This window comes from Chlorocebus sabaeus, chromosome 14, assembly GCF_047675955.1.
Source record: "Chlorocebus sabaeus isolate Y175 chromosome 14, mChlSab1.0.hap1, whole genome shotgun sequence".
NCBI lineage: Eukaryota > Metazoa > Chordata > Mammalia > Primates > Cercopithecidae > Chlorocebus > Chlorocebus sabaeus.
Genome location: NC_132917.1, coordinates 64,795,633 through 64,814,415, shown reverse-complemented (window position 1 = coordinate 64,814,415; position 18,783 = coordinate 64,795,633). Strand labels below are relative to the sequence as shown.

At 42.7% G+C, this 18,783-nt stretch overlaps 1 pseudogene; it reads left to right on the top strand.

Annotated features, from left to right (window-relative positions):
* Positions 1–17,691: 17,691 nt before the first annotated feature.
* Positions 17,692–18,375, top strand: LOC103220997 (large ribosomal subunit protein uL5-like; annotated as a pseudogene).
* Positions 18,376–18,783: the final 408 nt, after the last annotated feature.

The window sequence follows — 18,783 nt, the reverse complement described above, 5'->3', positions numbered from 1 at the left end:
ATCAGTCTGATGTAGAGGTTTATTGAATGGTGTAGCAGTATGGCATGGCAGTTTTTCGAATGGCTCTGCAGTGTGAAGTGGGAAGTCTGACGTGTGTATATCTCTTTTTTGCCACTTAGGAGCCTTGTGATCTTGGGCAAGTTACTTAACCTTTCTGTGCCTCACTTTATATTCTGTAAAATGGGGGTAACGACGTCATAGTGTTGCTGAGAACCAAATGAATGTTGTGCACAAAATAATTAGCACAGTTCCTGATACATTATAAAATGCTTCATGAACATTAACTGAAACAACATTTATATAACAAAATTTGTTATTGTTGTGCATGGTTTAGTTTGCTACTTCAACTAGTTAATGTGTCAGAATAAAGAAAAACACACTCCAAGCTCTACTTCCATCTAAGGAAAAAGAATTTGAATTCTTGTTTACTATATGTTTGAATAATACAAAGAAGAATCCAAGCAAAACCTTGCTGTGTCATGGGGGAAGGTTAGGCATTTTCTGGTGAATTTTTCAGATCAAATTCTTGTTTTCTTTTTTCCTTTCTCTTGTACTGTGGCGCAGCTTTCCTGGATTCTTGCTGCTGTTGCTGAGTGCAGGGGAGTAAGTCACCATCTGCAAGAAGGCACGTGTAGATGAGATGGAATAAAAATCCAAGTGGCACTATGAAAGGTCATTGCTAGTTAACAGGAAAAGGAATGGGCATTCGTCCCTGCTTGGCAGCCAATCTTGGCCCTTGGCAAGCATCCATTGTGAGTTTGGCAAGTGGCAGAAGTGGGCGGGTCATCCTGACTCTTCTCCACCCCAAAACCCCCTCCCATGCCCAGGGCCAGTGTGAAGGTCACATGTCTTTCTTTTGAGTCATCCCCGTGTTTAGGCTGCCTGTGTCCAAGCTAACTAGGGAGACTGACTGTCAGAACTGGAACAAGATCCCCACCTTGATATGAAAGGCAAAGGACTTCATTCAGCAGGAATGAGGAATGGTGAAATCTGCATAGGAGGCAAGATCAGCATCAACAGTGACGCCATGTTGATGATATGTACCATGATAATGATGTGATGAGAATGGCACTTTCCTTCTGCGGTTTTTCTCCTCAAAACCCATCACCCTGTCTATTCATGAGAAAAACAGCAGACAAATCCCCATAGGGGGACATCCTACAAAATATACAGCCAGCACTCCTCAAAACTCTCAGGGCCATCAAAAGCAAGGGAAGTCTGAGAAACTGTCACAGCCAAGAGGAGCCTAAGGAGACATGATGGCGAATGTAGCACGGCTTCCTGGAGGGGATCCTAGAACAGAAAAGGACATTAGGCAAAAACTAAGGGAGTCTGAATAAAGCGTGGACTTTAGTTAATAATAATAATGTATTGGTTCATTAATTGTGACAAATGTACCATACTAACATAAGATGTTAATAATAGGGAAAAGTGGGTGTGGGAATGTGAGAGCTCTTTGTATTATTGCCATAAATTTTATGTAACTTTAAGATGAATCTAAAATTAAAATGTTTATTTTTAAAACTTTGCATAAGACAGGTCTACAATACACCTTAGCCTGTTAACCCAGGTTGTCTCCAGGAAGTGGAAAGGGGTGCAGGTGGGGAGCTGCCACTTTGAGCCCCTACTGTGTGCAGGGTTAGGGGCTGGAGAGATTGAGAAGAATGAAAGGCACACGCTTGCTCTCACAGTATTTAGAGTCCAGCAAGGAAGGGCTTTTGATACTTCTATATTATTTGAATTTTTCTCCCACGGACATGACCTACTTTCAAAATCTGATTTTTTTTATGAAAAAAAAAGTACAACATAAAGCTAAATAAAAGTGAGAAGGAGCAGAGTCTCCTTATAAATGTTAACATGGATTGGGTGTGGTGGCTTACACCTGTAATCCCAGCACTTTAGGAGGCTAAGGTGGGAGGATTGTTTCACCCCAGGAGTTTGAGACCAGCCTGGACAACTTAGGGAGATCTCATCTCTACACAAATAAAAAATTAGCCAGGCATGGTGGCACATGCCTATAGTCCCAGCTACTCAGTAGGTCGAGGTGGGAAGATGGCTTGAGCCCAGGAGTTTGAGGCTGCAGTGAGCCACGATCAAGCCACTGTACTACAGCCTGGGTGACAGAGTGAGACTATCAGAAGGAAATGGATGGAAAGGAAAGGTAAAGGAAAGGGAGGGGAGGGGAGAGGAGAGAAGCACAGGGCCCCAAAAAATTAAAATTAAAAAAAAATTAGCAGATTTCCTTGGACACGCTGCTACCTATTCTTGGACTATATTTTTAAATTTCTTTTTAGGTCTAGACTAGAGTTCTGTCAGTTTAGAATGATGTTTCCCAAACTTACTTAATCTTGACCATAGAATACATTAAAAATAATACAATATTGACAGAACAACAGCAGATATGCATATGCTATAATGCAAACTTGTATTAAAGAAGGCCAGGAAAAGGGCCACCTAGATGAATTTCCTTAAGGAAAAAAATTCAATCAGAACATCTGTTATTTCACATGTTCTTATAAAACTTTTAAAATGAGTTTTTAATCTATTTTGTGTCTTTTATATATTTCTTGAATATTTTCTTTTAGAAATCACTTATCTCCATGTTGGAAACAGCATCATTGTGACCAAGAGGTGTATGAGGCACAGCTTTGGATCTCTGCTTTCAGTGCAGTGTGTTGGGAAAAGTCCACTTTGCCCAGATACACTGCAGCCAAGGGACCAAGGATGCGAGCTGTATGCTGTGTGATATTTGTGCCCTCTTAAATTGGGCTACTTCAAATGCTGTTCATTGTTTCATTTGGGCAATTTACAACTAGATTTTGTTTTCCTTTTAGAAAGTTCAAGCTCAACTGCTCATCTCCACTTTAAAGTATTCTGTATTTGCATTTGGTTCAAATGTCATCTAGCACCTGAAGACCCTTCTTTTCATTTAAAGCTTTCTTATTTTAGCCGTGGATCTAAGGAGAACAAGTTAGTGTCATATATTTGTTTAGTGTTCAACATGCATTGCTCAGTATCACAGATATTAAAACAGATGCTAAAATTATGTGACAAGGTACATATACATTAGAATTGCATTTGGCTGCATGTAACAGGGGTCCGACACCAATGGTTTACCTAAATAGGGGTGTTTGTTTTCCTATGATAAAAAATTTGGAGGTGAGCAATGCAGGGCGGATGCAGTAACTCTATGATGTCATCAATGACCCCAGCTTCATCTGGATCCCTGGGTGACTATCCTTAACATGTGGCTTTTGTCCTCATGGTCACTAGTTGTCTATTGCACATCCAAGTGTCAAGTCTGCATCTCAAGCAGGAGGAAGGAGGACAAGGATAAGAGGCAAAACATGCCTTCTTATCCACCAGAAAAACAACATTTCCCTGAAAGCCAACTTGGTAGATGTCCCCTTATATCTCACTGACCTAAATGCTGTTACGTGACCACTACTAGCTGCAAAGGAGCTGAGAAAAAACAAGTCCTGTAGCTGGTCCCATGGGCACCTTGAACAAAATCGTGGTTCTATTGTAAAGGAAGGCAGAGAGAGTGAATGCTGTGTAGGTGTCTCTCAGGGCCGGCCGCCGTCAGCTTACAAGGCATTTGGTAAACACTGCTCCTTCCTTGGAGTACAGAGCAAACGTCCTGCAGGGATTGTTCCAGCTCTTTCTGGTAAAGGCAGACTACTACGTAATTAAAATAACAATATTTTTCACATACGTGCTTTTCTAGAATAAATTTGGTAGGAAAAACTAGCATTGGCATCTGTTATTTTCATGGAACATGTATTAAATTTCTTCAGAGTACAGATTAGGAAACTCCAGCCTAAGTCACAGAAATAACTTATTCCAAATGACAGCTGTATTTTATATTAAGAAAACCCAAAACTGGCCGGGCGCGGTGGCTCATGCCTGTAATCCCAGCACTTTGGGAGGCTGAGGCAGGTGGATCACGAGCTCAGGAGGTTGAGACCATCCTGGCTAACACGGTGAAACCCCGTCTCTACTAAAAACTAAAAAAAAATTAGCTGGGCTTGGTGAGCGGGCGTCTGTAGTCCCACCTACTTGGGAGGCTGAGGCAGGAGAATGGCGTGAACCCGGGAGGCGGAGCTTGCAGTGAGCCGAGATTGCGCCACTGCACTCCAGCCTGGGCGACAGAGCGAGATTCCCGCTCAAAAAAAAAAAAAAAAGAAAAAAAGAAAAGAAATAAAAAAAGAAAGAAAGAAAAGAAAAGAAAACCCCAAACTTACTTAAAGATTTCTTTAAATAAATCTCTTAAATTTAAAAATCTAATTTAACTTTAAATTTTAAAATCTATTTATAGGTTATATGCAGTGGCTCAATGCCTGTAATCGCAGAACTTTGGGAGGCCAAGGTAGGTGGATCACTTGAGGTGAGGAGTTTGAGATGCCTGGCCAACATGGTGAAACCCCGTCTCTACTAAAAATACAAAAATTAGCCAGGCGTGGTGGTGCACGCCTGTAGACCCAGCTACTCAGGAGTCTGAGGCAGGAGAATCACTTGATCCCAGGAGACAGACGTTGCAGTGAGCCGAGATTGTGTCACTGCTCTCCAGCCTGGGTGACAGAGCGAGTCTCCATCTCAAAAAAAAAAAAAAAAAAAAAAAAAAAAGAAAAGAAAAGAAAAGAAAAACCTATTTATGTATCTTGGAACCAAATCTGTTGTATCCTACTTAGGGCTACTAATTTTCATTTCCAAATTCCAAATGGATAAGTAGTAAAAAATTGTACATTTTCTGGATAACTCTTCTGAAAACAAAAATGATAATTTGTTCACCTGAATCCTTTTAGTATCCGCTTCACTGTTTTGGCATTCTCATATGGTTTCAACAGTGTGTGATTTGACCTGAGAACAAAAATGGCATCTTGGAGTGTTTTTCTTTACCTCAGTACTGACTTAGGTTTACAGATGGAGGCCTCTTCCTGCCACCGTCAGTTTTTATTCTATCTATCTACACTCATCCACATCTGGAGTGAAATTAATCCTCTTTCCTGCACTCAATTCTAAATGATGTTTGTGTGTTTTTTTTTTTTTTTTTTTTTTTTTTTTTTTTTTTAAGGAGAAAGTATCTCACTGTGCACAGGCCAGGCTGGAGTGCAGTGGTGAGATCATAGCTCACTGCAGCCTTGAACCTGGGCTCAAGCAATCTCTCCCCCAACCTCAGCCTCCCAAGTAGCTAGGGCTATAAGCAAGCAGCACAATGCCTGGCTAATTAAAAAAAAAATTTTTTTTTGTAAGACAGGGGTCTTGCTATATTGCCCAGGCTGGTCTTGAACTCCTGACCTCACGCAATCCTCCTGCCTCAGCTTCCCAAAGTGTTGGGATTATAGGCATGAGCTACCATGCCCAGTTGGCTTCATTTATAAATGTAAAAAAAAAATGCCTGTTACTTACCAAGATAATACAAGCTTATTGTAAAAAAAAAATCACAAACATTTATGTCTCAACTAGCACAAGTTCCTTCTCATAGTAATTACTAACATTATTTATATTCTTGCAGAATTTTTCAATGCATATATATGTGATATGTAAAAATGTATACATAAAAGACATTGTTGGCTGTCTATATAACACCTACGTTTGTTCTTTTCTAAACAACCCCATCTTGTTCAGGAAATCCAAGCTAATTCCTATGCCAAAGGCTGGTTTAACAGAGGGCCCACAATGCAATTCTGACCTCTCTTCCTCTGCTGGATGTCACCTTATTTGAACTGGACACTTAGAACCATGACAGCCATCTGTATCTATGAGGGAGTGAGCCAGAGAACCAAGCTGACATGTTGAATATGGACTTCTATAAGGGCATGATGGCAAACATCCTCATTGTTTAAGTTAAATAAGCCATGGTTTTCTGTGTTTTGCACCTGAAAAGAATCTTAATTGATAGACTATATTTGTCACCATTATAGAAGTGAAATGTCATTGTCTAGGTTGATCAGTTTGTCCCTGTTTGCATGGGGGTTTTCAGGTCTCAAAACTGAGAGTCCCATATCCCAGGAACCTTGTTAGTCCCTAGAAAACCTGAACCATTTATTGCCCTGACATTATAGATACTTCTGCAACTTTTATTTCACTTAATATATCTTGCATGTTTTTCCATATTAATATATAAAGACCCATAGTGTTACTTTGGGGCTTTATAGAATTCCTTTGGATGGATCATTTCACTAATATACTTTTTTTTTTTTTTTTTTGAGATGGAGTCTTACTCTGTCGCCCAACCTGGAGTGCAGTGGTGTGATCTCGGCTCACTGCAACCTCCACCTCCCGGGTTTAAGCAATTCTCCTGTCTTAGCCTCCACCACCACATCTACAGGTGCCCACCACCACATCTGGCTAATTTTTGTATTTTCAGTAGAGACAGAATTTCATTATATTGGTCAGGCTGGTCTCCAACTCCTGACCTCAGGTGATCCACCTGCCTCAGCCTCCCAAAGTGCTGGGATTACAGGCCTGGCCCTCCGTGCCCCGCCTCATTGATACACTTTTAAATTAAGCTAACCTATTCTTTTTGTCAGCAATATTGTTCCCTGCTGGTTTTAAAAGAAGAGTTAGTATAATCACTCAGATCTCAACTCTTTTCTCTTTGTATTCAATATTTTATAATAAAGTGATCTTTGAGTAGGCAAAAGAATACATAAAATGAACCAAGCCCTCAGAGGCTCTGTTTAGTGTTTTAACATACAGTGTCCTCCTCAGTCTCACTTAGCAGAGCTGTTCTGTGCCTTCCCTCCACCTTCGTTCCGGCTATCACTTTCTCTTTCATTTGTCCTGTCCTCAGGGACTTTGGGTTTGAAGGAAGAATTGGCCGATGCCACATTGGATACAGGGTATCCAGTTCTGCATCTCGCTCCAAATGATGAATGCTTTCAGTCTTTTAAACTTGAAATCAATTTGCTGGGATCTAGGTATTACCTAATTTTGAAGCATCAGGTATCAGAACAGACCGATTTTCTGAGTAATGATTGGTTCTAGAACATTTTGTTCTGTGTCAGAAAATTTTCAGAATTGCGCTTGAGAGACAACTTTGTTTTGGCAAGTTGAATAATGTATCAGTTAGGATTATTTTTACCATGAGAAATAGAAAACCCATTGCAAGCTGGCTTAAGATAAGAATTTTTACTGTCTCTCATTACAAGAAGTTTGGGGGTAAAGGTAGTCCTGGGCTTAGCTCAGAAGTTCAGTGATACTGTCAAGGACCTTGGTTCTCCCGATCTTTCTGCTCTGCCATGTTCAGCAATTGGTTCTTGGTTGTAAGATGGCTGCAGCATCACATACTCATAGAATGGCATCCCCACACAGAAAAAGGAACTGTGCCTATCATGTTCCCTTTTGAAAGTGAGGAAACTCTTCCCCAAAACCCTCTTGCAGACTTCCCTCATATCTTATTTGCTCCACTCACATTCAAGTCTTTGTCCAAACAATCACTCAGAAATTCAGGAATGAGATAGCTGTGATAGGCTCAAGTCAGTCAAGAACCACCCTCTGCTTCCCTTAAGGAACATCAGAACATGGTGCCTGGGAGGAGGAGGGGAACACCACCAAGTGGCCGGGAGGGAAGTGCCAGGTGAGAGCGAGGATGGGCTGTTGGACAAGCAACCAATAGTTTTTGCCAATGGGACAGCTCCCGAACTTTACCGGGTTATATAATTGCAAATTCTCTCAAGTCGTGTTTCAGTTATATTATGACTTATGGTCTTCATTTAAATGGGATAACTAGGAGGGTTTTTTTGTTTGTTTGTTTGTTTTTTGTTTTTTGTTTTTTGTTTTGAGACGGAGTCTCGCTCTGTCTCCCAGGCTGGAGTGCAGTGGCCGGATCTCAGCTCACTGCAAGCTCCGCCTCCCGGGTTCACGCCATTCTCCTGCCTCAGCCTACTGAGTAGCTGGGACTACAGGCGCCCGCCACCTCGCCCGGCTAGTTTTTTGTATTTTTTTTTTTTTAGTAGAGACGGGGTTTCACCGTGTTAGCCAGGATGGTCCTCGCCCGGCTAGTTTTTTGTATTTTTTTTTTTTAGTAGAGACGGGGTTTCACCGTGTTAGCCAGGATGGCCTGGATCGCCTGACCTCGTGATCCGCCCGTCTCGGCCTCCCAAAGTGCTGGGATTACAGGCTTGAGCCACCGCGCCCGGCCACTAGGAGGGTTTTTTAAAAAAATTATTTTGCCTTGATTGTTGATTCTTTAAAGGAAAACCACATGAATTAGCAGCAGCAGCAGCCAATCCAAGCCTTGGTTTCCTTATCTGTAAAAGGAGCTTAGCAAACCTTTACTCTGAAGGTTCTGAGAGGACTGGAATGATACACAAAACTCTTAGGACAGTTCCTGACACTTGGTGAGCATCGTGTAAATATTTGTTATGTGAATTTTTGATACAACTTTGAAATAAACGATCTGGTTTCCTAACCTGCACCATTCTGATAAAAATAGCAAATTACTGTATAATGGTTTACAGGTATCTCATTGTTATAAAGTTCATTCTGAAAGATGGCTGGCAAATACACCTCATGGAAATCAAAACTATTTCACAGAATGAGTGCAGCTGGGCTCTAACACAGGTCAAATTACTGTTCCCTTCCACTTTGCTTCACTTCCTTTAAAAAAAAATTATTTGTAGAGACAAGGCCTCCCTATGTTGCCCAGGATGGTCTTGAACCCCTGGGTTCAAGTGATCCTCCTGCCTTGGCCTCCCCGAGTCCTGGGATTACAGGCATGACCCACCATGCCTGGCCTGCTTCACAGTATTTTCTAGTTTGTTTTTTTTTTTAAATACACTTTAAGATGCTTATCATAAAAAGGGGACTATGGTAGGCTGCATAGTAGTCCCCCAAATATGTTTGAGTCCTAATCCCAAGAACCTGTGAATATGTTAACTCATATGACAAATGGGAATGAAGGCTGGAGATGAAACTAGGTTGCTAGACAGCTCACCTTAAAAGGGGGAGCATAGCCTGGGTCATCCAGGTGAGGTCAGTGCAATCACAAGGGCCTTAAATGAGGAAGAAGGAGGCAGAAGAGTGAGTGTCGGAGCGATGTGACGGAAGGAAGACTTGACTGGTCATTGCTGACTTTGAAGCTGGAAAGGGGCCACAGGCCAAGAAATGTGGGTGCCTCCAGAAGCTGCAAAAGATAAGCAGATGGATTCTTTCCTAGAGCCTCCAGAGGGAACACAGCCCTGCCCACACTTTGATTTTAGCTCAACGAGACCTGTTTTGGACTTCTGACCTCTAAAACTGTAAGATAATAAATTTGTGTTGTTTTAAGTCTGTAAGTTTAGTGTTAGTTTTTTACAGCAGCAATAGAAAACGAATGTAGGGAAGAATGTAATTTCAACTCAGTCAAAAATGACATTTAAGAACCCCAAATACCCTTTTGTGTCAAACCTTACCAAACAAAAAGGCAAATACTGAACAGCTGAAACACTTGTCACACTGCTGTGATTATGGGGGTGCGACTGGAATCAAACTTCCCTTCTGCATCAGGATGCAGGGTCTGTTGTGGTCCTGAAAATACATCTACAATGAAAAGGCATAAATAGGATGTCATGATTTTATTGAAATATGGCCACATGATGGGATAAAAGCCAGGGATATTGGCCAGTTTGCTTAAAAGAAGCAGAAAATATTAACTGGTGCATATCAGCAAAGGAGGAAACAGTAAAACGGCATGCAAAAACAAAGGAAAGAATGTCTGAACAAATGGTATTTTGGAGCCATTTAGTTTCAGGGAAAATAGGCTTACATTCTCACCTGCTGTATTTATGGCATGGACATTCAAAGTGATGATGCATCCACATCAAAAAGGAGCTGAATAGGTTTGTTTTCTTTTCTTTTCTTTTCTTTTCTCTTTTCTTCTTCTTCTTGTTTTTTTTTTTTTTGTTGTTGTTGTTGTTGTTTTGTTTTGTTTTTTTTTGTGTGTGTGTTTTTTTAATTTGAGATGGAATTTCGCTCTTGTTGCCCAGGCTGGAGTGCAATGGTGCCATCTCAGCTCACTGCAACCTCTGCCTCCCCAGTTCAAGTGATTCTCCTGTCTCAGTCTCCTGAGTAACTGGGATTACAGGTGCTCGCTACTACGCCTGGCTAATTTTTGGTATTTTTAGTAGTGACAGGGTTTCACCATGTTGGCCAGGCTGGTCTCGAACTTCTGATCTCAGGTGATCTGCCCGCCTCAGCCTCCCAAAGTGCTGGGTTTCTTATGGTATACTTAAGATGGCAGGAGAATAGGCAAGACATTCCTTGATTTAAGTTTATGTTTAAGCCTTAGGGCTTTAAAAGAAGCAAACTTCAGTTTTCCAAATTACATCTCACATCATATCCCCCCTCCAAGTAAGAGACAAGGGAGGCTTGTTTGCTAGGGTTGGGTTTGTGATCCCATGCATCAGTGGGTTCAGTCTAGTTTGGGGTTGAGGCTTAGTCAAGTTCTGGCTTCCGTCCCTGTGTTCTGTGCTCTGTGGGCTTTCCAGACACTTGTGTGGCTGCCTGGCCCAGGTCAATGGAGTCTGTCCAGTGGTGGAGGACTTAGTGCAGGAAGAGAGAGAAAGCCTCATGTTTTGTTCCTGTCATCTAATGTGTTACCATTAGTAATTTAGACTTTTCTGGTAATGGGATGTAATTCCAAGCAGAGCGTTATGTTGACCAGGCCTTATATTTCTTTACTTAGCAGTTGTAAATCTCAATGGGATTTTTAGCTGATAGGTTTGTTTGTTTGTTTGTTTGAGACAGGATCTCACTCTGTCACCCAGGCTGAAGTGCAGTGGTGAGACCTTGGTTCACTGCAACCTCCGCTCCCAGGTTCAAGCAATCCTCGCATCTCAGCCTCCCTGAGTAGCTGAGACTACAGGCACACACCATCATGCCTGGTTAATTTTTGTATTTTTTGGTAGAGACGGGGTTTCACCATGTTGGCCAGGTTGGTCTCAAACTTCTGACCTCAAGTGATCCACCTGCCTTAGCCTCCCAAAGTGCTGGGATTACAGGTGTGAGCCACCACGCCCGGCCTAGCTAATAGGTTTCTATATTCCATTGTTGATGTTTTGGTTCTTAGCTCCTCTGAGGAATCTCTATGAAACATCTTTTAAATTGTTTCAACTATTATCCCCTTATTATCAGTAATAATATAAGACGATTTGGATAAAGGTCCATCTTAACGTATTTTTTGTTAATTATCTTATCCCATTCCTTATTGCATGTCAACATCTAGAGTTCCCTAAAACAGCAAACTGTTAACCACTTTTTAAATATGTCCCACATATCAAAGCTAATAATAATAATGACTACCTTACACTGGGACCTTACACTGGTGCCTACCATGTGCAAGGCACCATGTTTTATATGACTTAATTTCCCCAGCAATTTTATGGGATAGACACCTTTAAGATCGTTCTATATGTGAGAAGAAAACTGAGTCTTGGAAAGAATCATCAGCTTGTGAAAATCACAAAGCTAGTAGATGTCAGAGCCAGGATTTAAATCTAGCCCATCTGACTCCAGATACAAACTCTTAAGCACTCCTGCTAATGTGCAGAACTTATCTGGGAGCTTATGAACACCTGCAAACTAAAGTGGATGGGGCAAATCCATTTCTACCACCATCTAGTGGAGGCTCCTAGAGCCCGACAGAATTGTGTTTCCCTCTGCCTCTGTTCCCTCTTCCGCTCTGAGTCTGCTTCCCTGGCCAGTGGCTGCTGCCTAGGGCCTGCTGATCACCACCTGCATCTTGGGGACTCAACTGTTGATAATTGCCGGGAACTGAGCTGTAGCATCTCAGTCCGGGAGCTGGTAACTCAGCAAGTCGCCTTACCTCCAGCAAAGTCCCCTGGGTCACAAGACCAGGCTTTCTGAGAGGCAGGAACCTGGGTGTCACTAGGGCAGAGTAAAACTGATGGGGTAGCTGCATGCATGCCCTTCCTACTGCCAGGCCCTTACCCCTTGAGTCAGCAACTCTTCCTCCTAGGAATGTCTATGTTGAACTGGCAAATGAACGCAAAATTGCCCATCCCAAGCAAACCAGGAGTGGTGAAGCAAGAAATTTCTGTCCTGTTGTGATGGCTAATACCGAATGTCAACTTGATTGGATTAAAGGATGCAAAGTATTGTTCCCGGGTGTGTCTGTGAGGGTGTTGCCAAAGGAGATTAACATTTGAGTCAGTGGACTGGGAAAGGCAGATTCACCTTCAGTCTTGGTGGGTGCCATCTAATCAGCTGCCAGTGTGGCCAGGATATAAACATGAAAAGGCTAGACTGGCTTAGTCTCCCAGCCTATATCTTTCTCCCACACTGGATGCTTCCTGCCCTCAAACATCGGATTCCAAGTTCTTCAGCTTTGGGACTCAGACTGGCTTCCTTGCTCCTCAGCTTGCAGATGGCCTATTGTGGGGACCTTGTGATCATGTGGGTGTGAGCCACCACGCCCGGCCTAGCTAATAGGTTTCTATATTCCACTGAATAAACTCCCCTTTATATATATCTATCCTATTAGTTCTGTCCCTCTAGAGAACTCTAATACACCTGCCATATGAATACCTATATAATATCCTCAATTTTGCCTCTTCACCCTAAAGCCTAAATTATTTGCTATCTGGTCCTTTATAAAAAAAAAAGTTTACCTACTCCTGCTTTACATGATATCATGGAAGTTCTGGCATTTCAATTTCGCGTCATGTAGGCCATACTTTGATCCACAGGTCAGCCAACCTAGTGAATGGTTAAAGCCGTTCCTACCAAGCCCCTCAAACTAACATTGACTCTGGAATCTCTGTTTACTGAACTCATATCAATAAATTTAATCTGATCCAATTTTATACTCCTTCCACCCTGATCCCCACACCTTTAAGATCCATTTCCATATATCCCAGGTTTCTGTTGATGTGAATTAATAAGATTATGTAATTCTCTTGGTGTGTATTATACTTTCTGAGTGGGGTCCAGAACAGGAGAAAGCTCTGCAACAGGTCCAGGCTGCTGTGCAAACTGCTCTGCCACTTGGGCCGTATGACCCAGCAGATCCAATGGTGCTTGAGGTGTCAGTGGCAGATAAAAATGCTGTTTGGAGCCTTGGGCAGGCCCCTGTAGGTGAATCATAATAGAGGCCTCTAGGATTTTGGAGCAAGGCCCTGCTATCTTCTGCAGATAACTACTTTCGCTTTGCGAGACAACTTTTGGCGTGTTACTGGGCTTTGGTAGAAACTGAACGTTTGCTATGGGTCATCAAGTCACCATGCGACCTGAACTTCCTATCATGAACTGGGTGCTTTCTAACGCACCTAGCCATAAAGTTGGGTGTGCACAGCAGCATTCCATCATCAAATGGAAGTGGTATATATGTGATCGGGCTCAAGCCCCCTGAAGGCACAAGTAAGTTACATAAGGAAGTGGCTCATATGCCCGTGGTCCCCACTCCTGCCACCTTGTCTTCTCTCCCCAAGCCTGCACCAGTGGCCTCATGGGGAGTTCCCTATGATCAGTTGACAGAGGAAGAGAAGACTAGGGCCTAGTTTACAGAGGGTTCTGCATGATATGCAGGCACCACCCAAAAGTGGACAACTACAGCACAACAGCCCTTTTCTAGGACATCCCTGAAGGACAGTGGCAAAGGGAAATCTTCCCGGTGCCAGAACTTTGAGCAGTACACCTGGTTGTATACTTTGCTTGGAATGAGAAATAGCCAGACATGTGATTATATATTGATTCAGGGACTGTAGCCAGTGGTTTGGCTAGATGTCAGGAACTTGTAAGAAGCATGATAGGAAAATTGGTGACAAAGAAATTAGGGGAAGAAGTATGTGGATGGACCTCTCTGAGTGATCAAAAACTGTGAAGATACTTGTATCCCATGTGAATGCTCACCAAAGGGTGACCTCAGCAGAGGAGGATTTTAATAATCAAGTGCTTAGGATGATTCATTCTGTGGACACCAGTCAGCCTCTTTCCCCAGCCACCCCTGTCATCGCCCAATGGGCCCATGAACAAAGTGGCCATGGTGGCAGGATGGAGGTTACCCATGGGCTCAGCAACATGGACTTCCACTCACCAAGGCTGACCTGGCTATGGCCACTGCTGAGTGCCCAATTCGTCAGCAGCAGAGACCAGCACTGAGCCCTCAATATGGCACCATTCCTCTGGGTGATCAGCCAGCTACTTGGTGGCAGGTTGATTATATTGAACCTCTTCCATCATGGAAAGGGCCACAGTTTGTCGTCACTGGAATAGATGCTTCCTCTGGATATGGGTTTGCCTATCCTGCATGCAATACTTCTGCCAAGACTAACATCTGTGGACTCACAGAATACCTTATCCACTGTCATGGTATTCCACACAGCATTGCCTCTGACCACGGCACTCACTTTAGAGCTAAAGAGGTACAGCAGTGGGCTCGTGCTCATGGAATTCACTGGTCTTACCATGTTCCCCATCATCCTGAAGTAGCTAGATTGATAGAACAATGGAATGGCCTTTTGAAATCACATTTACAATGCCAACTAGGTGACAATACTTTGCAGGCCTGGGGCAAAGTTCCCCAGAAGGTTGTGTATGCTCTGAATCGGCATCCAATATGTGGTACTGTTTCTCCCATAGCCAGGATTGATGGGTCCAGGAATCAAGGCATGGAAGTGGAACTGGCACCACTCACCATCACCTCCTAGTGACCCACTAGCAAAATTTTTGCTTCCTGTCCTTGTGACGTTATATTCTGCTGGCCTAGAAGTCTTAGTTCCAGAGGGAGGAATGCTGCCACCTAGAGACACAACAATGATTCCATTAAACTGGAAATTAAGATTGCCACCTGGCCACTTTGGGCTCCTCCTACCTCTAAGTTAACAGGCTAGGAAAGGAGTTATAGTGTTTGCTGGGGTGAGTGACCCAGACTATCAAGATAAAATCAGTCTACTACTCCACAATGGAGGTAAGCACGAGTATGTGTGGAATAAAGGATATCTTTAGGGTACCTCTTAGTATTACCATGCTCTGTAATCAAGGTCAATGGGAAACAACAGCAATCCAATCCAAACAGGACTACAAATGACCCAGACCCTTCAGGAATGAAAGTTTGGGTCAGTCCACTAGGTAAAAATCCACAACCCACTGAAGTGCTTGCTGAAGGCAAAGGAAATACAGAATGGGTAGTAGAAGAAGGTAGTTATCAATACCAGCCACGACCACATGACCAGTTGCAGAAACGAGAACTGTAATTGTCATGAGTATTTCTTCCTTATTTTGTTAAGAATGTGTTTGTGCATGTATACACTTGTACTAAGAAAATATCTTCATTTTATTTCCTTTCTTTTTCTTTTATCATGTGACATAAAATTTATTGACTTCGTATTTGCATTTAAGTGTTGTTAACTTTATGTAATAGCATTTAAGGATTAGTGTATTTCCAGTTGTAAAAGAATAGCTGTATTATGTTAGATGTAATTATGACCTTATTATTGTCTTTATTTGGAGGATAAGTATGATTTCAGGTGTTTATGGGTTCAAGTTGACAAGGGGTGGACTCATGATGGTTAATATTGTCAACTTGATTGGATTGAAGGATGTAAATTATTGTTTCTGGGTGTATCTGAGTGTTTCTGAGTGTTGCCAGAGGAGATTAACATTTGAGTCAGTGGACTGGGAGAGGAAGACTCACCCTCAATGTGGGTGGCATCATCCAATAGGCTTCCAGCACGGCTAGAAAAAGCAGGCAGAAGAAAGTGGAAGGAGCTAACTTGCCGAGTCTTCCGGCCTTCATCTTTCACGCTGGGTGCTTCCTGCCCTCGAACATCAGACTCCATGATTTTTGGCTTTTGGACTCTTGGACTTAGACCAATGGTTTGCCAGGGGCTCTCAGGTCTTAGGCCACAGACTGAAGGCTGCACTGTCAGCTTCCCAACTTTTGAGGTTTGGGGACTCAGACTGAGCTACTGCTGGCTTCTTTGCTCCTCAGCTTACAGATGGCCTATTGTGAGACTTCACTTTGTGATCATGTGAGTCAATTCTCCTTAACAAACTCCTTTTCTTTCTTTTTTTTCTTTTTTTTTTTTTTTTGAGATGGAGTTTCGCTCTTGTTGCCCAGGCTGGAGTGCAATGGCACGATCTCAGCTCACTGCAACCTCTGCCTTCTGGTTTTAAGCGATTCTTCTGCCTCAGCCTCCCGAGTAGCTGGGATTACAGGTGCCTGCCGCCACTCCCCGCCTAATTTTTCTATTTTTAGTAGAGACAGGGTTCCACCATGTTGGCCAGGCTGGCCTCGAACTCCTGACCTCGTGATCCACCTGCCCTCAGCCTCCCAAAGTTCTGAGATTACAGGTGTGAGCCACTGCACCCAGCCCAACAAACTCCTTTTTATATATAGATATATCCTATTAGTTCTGTCCTTCTAGAGAACCCTGACTAATACACTTCCTCATGATCAGTAATTTGTACCTTACCTTCTGGGGCTTTCGGGGACTTGAGTCTAGTTACAAATCTAGGAAAGAGAGAGATGGTGGGGGTGAGTCCTGCAGAGGATTATTACGGGATCTTTAGACAAGGGGGAACCAGTCTTCTCAGATGATGGAAGGGTTGCTTCTACTAGCAAAGAAGATTCAGCAGAACTTGGGGTTCAAGTTCCCAGCTTCACTGGAATCTCCCAATATATCCCCTTCCTGGTTCTCAGGGCCCCTCTCCTTCCCAGTCAGTACCCTTACTTTAACAAAAGAGGTACTGCATGGCTGCAAATTCAATTTGCCTTGTAATTCAGCTACCCACAAAATTAGACTTTGGATTTAGTTTCCCTGTGGCTGCAGGAGATTAGGGTTTCTTTCAGGGCAGTCACTGGAGCTTCCAGATTCTTAATGTGAGCCTTAAGCTGGAAATTTGAAGTCCCGGGCTCATCATTTTCTTTCCTTATGTTCTTCAGCCCAATGAGAAGCATGTTCTCCTTATTTTCATTAAAAGGATCTACAGCATCAAATTCTCAGTAACCTAGAGCCTAGCTTTCTGTAAAACTTGATTACAGGTCTCTAAAGGTAATAATTTTACATTATTGTCTTGTCATTGCAGGCCATAAAGTATCAGTGCCCTCTTTACCTCTGGAAATAGGCTCATTAATACCTGTAAATCTAATCAGATCAGAAAATCAATTCTAGATAAGCCAGAACCGATTCAAAGAAATCATCCTAAGATTCTGCTCCTCTGGAACTACTCTGAGTACTGGATTTTTTTTTTTAAGTGCCATAATTGACCTTTCAGTGAGAGAATTCTCCCAGTTGAGTTTAAATTCACAGAGAGCAGGCTCCAGACACCCAGCACAGACTGAGTGTCCTCTGGTAAGCCTGATCCAAGAAGGCCTTCACTTTGTTTACCCTCCTTCCCTCGGAACATCTTGAGTTTCTCCTTTAGGCTTTGACAAAATAGTTGAGTCCAAATTCTATAAATACAGGTTACTGAGAAGATTGTTTTGCCGGGGAACATTTTCTAAAGCCCCAAGTGTTAACAGGTGGTGTTGTAATAATCTCTTGTGTCCTATTAATTTCTGAGGTTCTGAAAGAACCACACTTATTCTTAGGAGAGACGTCTGATCTTGAAGGTACTGAAGAAACCCCAGCTTCATCCAGGTATCGAGGACCTCTCTGAAGGACTCTGAGCAGAATTTAACATTGCGGAGTGATTTCTTTAAATTTTAATTTTATTGAAGAAATTTGGCTCTTCCTGTCCTCCACAATGGTATAGGATCAAGGTGAAAAGAAGATCCCCACGCGGGAACTTCACATCCACAAACTCGCCTCAATATCTGTGTGGGGAGGGTAGAGACAGACTGACCTGAGCAGCTCACAGGCCAGACCCCCATGTTTTCCAAAGCCAAGTACAGCATCAGATCCTTCAGCATCAGGAGAAACGAAGAGATTGCCGTTCACTGCACACTCTGAGGGGCCAAGGCAGAAATAATCCTGGAGAAAGGTCTAAAGGTGTAGGAATGTGAGTTAAGAAAAGAAAAAAATAACCTCTCAGACACTGGAAACTTTGGTTTTGGGATCCAGAAACACACTGATATAGGTATCAAATATGACTCAAGCACCGGTATCTATGACCTGGACTTCAATGTGGTGCTGGATAGGCAAGGTTTTATCATCGCAGACAAGAAGTGTGGGACAGGCTGCACTGGGGACAAACAGAGTCAGTAAAGAGGAGGCCATGCAATGGGTCCAGCAGAAGTGTGATGGGATTATTCTTCCTGGTAAATAAGTTCCCATTTCTACCCAAAAGGCAGATACAAAGTTTTCAGTGGGGAAGCAGGGGGAAAGGAAAAGAAATGTAAACTTTAATTCATAGGGCAAGATATATATAATTTTCATACAGGATCTCACTGTCACCCAGGCTGGAGTGCAGTAATGCAATCTTGGCTCACTGCAACCTCAGCCTCCTGGGCTCAAGTGATCCTCCCACCTCAGCCTCCTGAGTAGCTGGGACTACAGGCACACACCATCACGCCTGGCTAATTCTTTTTGTATTTTTTGTAGAGACAGGGTTTTGCTATGTTACTCAGGCTGGTCTCAAACTCCTGGGCTCAAGTGATCCACCCATCTTGGTCTCCCAAAGTGCTGAGATTATAGGCGTGAGCCACCGTGCCTGGCCGATAATTTTATTTTGGACTCTAGTTCTCATTAAACATTAACTTTAAAATTTTGGAGTTTGGGTTCATTGGACTGAATTTAAAAAGTTAATTTTTAGGACTTGAATTTTTCTTGGGCATTTGATAGCAGCAGAAATGTTTATATTCAAATTTGGGTCTTCTCTATTTGTTAGAATTTTATT